This window comes from Megachile rotundata, chromosome 13, assembly GCF_050947335.1.
Source record: "Megachile rotundata isolate GNS110a chromosome 13, iyMegRotu1, whole genome shotgun sequence".
In the NCBI taxonomy this organism is placed as follows: Eukaryota; Metazoa; Arthropoda; class Insecta; order Hymenoptera; family Megachilidae; genus Megachile; species Megachile rotundata.
This window is the reverse complement of record NC_134995.1, coordinates 560,001-562,500: the sequence shown is the minus strand read 5'-3', so window position 1 is coordinate 562,500 and position 2,500 is coordinate 560,001.

Here is a 2,500-nt window from a genome sequence, read left to right as displayed (position 1 = left end):
GTCTCTGTCTCTGTCTGCGTCTGCCTGTCTCTGTCTCTGTCTCTGTCTCTGTCTCTGTCTCTGACTGACTCTGTCTCTGCCTCTGTCTGTCTATGTCTCTGTCTTTCTCTGTCTCTGTCTGTCCCTCTCTCTGTCTATGTGTCTGTCTCTGTCTCTCTCTCTGTCTCTGTCTCTGTCTCTGTCTGTCGCTGTCTCTGCCTCTGCCTGTCTCTGTCTGTGTGTGTCTCTGTCTATCTCTGTCTGTCTCTGCATGTCTCTGTCTCTGTCTGTCTCTGTCTGTCTCTGTCTGTCTCTGTCTGTCTCTGTCTCTGTCTCTGTCTCTGTCTCTGTCTCTGTCTCTGTCTCTGTCTCTGTCTCTGTCTCTGTCTCTGTCTCTGTCTCTGTCTCTGTCTCTGTCTCTGTCTCTGTCTCTTTTCTGTCTGTCGCTGTCTCTGTCTCCGCCTGTCCCTGTCTGTGTGTGTCACTGTCTATCTCTGTCTGTCTCTGTCTCTGTCTCTGCCGCACACTCTGCCTCTGTCTCTGTCTATCTCTGTCTCCGTCTGTCACTGTCCCTGTCTCTGTTTGTCTCTGTCTGTGTGTGTCTCTGTGTGTGTCTGTGTGTTTCTGTCTCTGTCTGCCTCTGTCTGTCTCTGTCGGTCTCTGTCTCAGTCTCTGTCTCTGTCTCTGTCTGAATCTGTCTCTGTCTCAGTCTCTGACTGACTCTGACGCTGTCTGTCTCTGTCTGTCTCTGTCTGTCTCTGTCTTTGTCTGCGTCTGCCTGTCTCTGTCTGCGTCTGCCTGTCTCTGTCTGTCTCTGTCTCTGTCTCTGTCTCTGTCTCTATCTCTGTCTCTGTCTCTGTCTCTGTCTCTATCTCTGTCTCTGTCTCTGTCTCTGTCCCTGTCTCTGTCTCTGTCTCTGTCTCTGTCTCTGTCTCTATCTCTGTCTCTGTCTCTGTCTCTGTCCCTGTCCCTGCCTGTCTCTGTCTCTGTCTCTGTCTCTATCTCTGTCTCTGTCTCTGCCTCCGTCTCCGTCTCCGTCTCCGTCTCCGTCCGCGTCCCCGTCCCCGTCCGCGTCGCCGTCCCCGTCTCCGTCCCCGTCACCGTCTCCGTCTCCTTCTCCGTCTCTGTCTCTGTCTCTGTCTCTGCCTCTGTCTCTGTCTGCCTCCGTCTCTGTCTCCGTCTCTGTCTGTGTCTGTGACTGACTCTGTCCCTGTCTGTCTCTGTCTTTGTCTGTCCCTGTCTCTGCCTGTCTCTGTCTCTGTCTGTCTCTGTCTCTGTCTGTCTATGTCCCTGTCGGTCTCTGTCTCTGTCTCTGTCTCTGACTCTGTCCCTGTCTCTGTCGCTGTCTCTGTCTCTGTCTCTGTCTCTGTCGCTGTCTCTGTCTCTGTCTCTGTCTCTGTCTCTGTCTCTGTCTCTGTCTCTGCCTCTGTCTGTCTCTGTCTCTGTCTGTCTCTCTCTCTGTCTCTGTCTCTGTCTCTGTCTCTGTCTCTGTCTCTGTGTCTGCCTCTGTCTCTGTCTCTGTCTCTGTCTCTGTCTCTGTCTCTGTCTCTGTCTCTGTCTCTGTCTCTGTCTCTGTCTCTGTCTCTGTCTCTGTCTCTGTCTCTGTCTCTGTCTCTGTCTCTGTCTCTGTCTCAGTCTGTCGCTGTCTCTGTCTCTGTGTGTCTCTGTCTGTCTCTGTGTGTCACTGTCATTTCTTTCTCTGTCTCTGTCTCTGACTGACTCCGTCTCTGTCTCTGTCTCTGTCTGTGTCTGCCTGTCTCTCTCTCTGTCTCTGTCTCTGTCTCTGTCTCCGTCTCCGTCTCTGTCTCTGTCTCTGTCTCTGTCTCTGTCTCTGTCTCTGTCTCTGTCTCTGTCTCTGTCTCTGTCTCTGTCTCTGTCTCTGTCCCTGTCTCTGTCTCTGTCTCTGTCACTGCCTCTATCTGTCTCTGTCTGTCGCTGTCTCTGTCTCTGCCTGTCGCTGTCTGTGTGTGTCTCTGTGTGTCTCTGTCTCTGTCTGTCTGTGTCTCTGTCTCTGTCTCTGTCCCTGTCTCTGTCTCTGTCTCTGTGTCTGCCTCTGTCTCTGTCTCTGTCTGTGTCTCTGTCTCTGTCTCTGTCTCTGTCTCTGTCTCAGTCTGTCGCTGTCTATGTCTCTGTGTGTCTCTGTCTGTCTCTGTGTGTCACTGTCATTTCTTTCTCTGTCTCTGTCTCTGACTGACTCCGTCTCTGTCTCTGTCTCTGTCTGTGTCTGCCTGTCTCTCTCTCTGTCTCTGTCTCTGTCTCTGTCTCCGTCTCCGTCTCTGTCTCTGTCACTGTCTCTGTCTCTGTCTCTGTCTCTGTCTCTGTCTCTGTCTCTGTCTCTGTCTCTGTCCCTGTCTCTGTCTCTGTCTCTGTCACTGCCTCTATCTGTCTCTGTCTGTCGCTGTCTCTGTCTCTGCCTGTCGCTGTCTGTGTGTGTCTCTGTGTGTCTCTGTCTCTGTCTGTCGCTGTCGGTCTCTGTCTCAGTCTCTGTCTCTGTCTGTCTCTGTGTGTCACTGTCACTTCT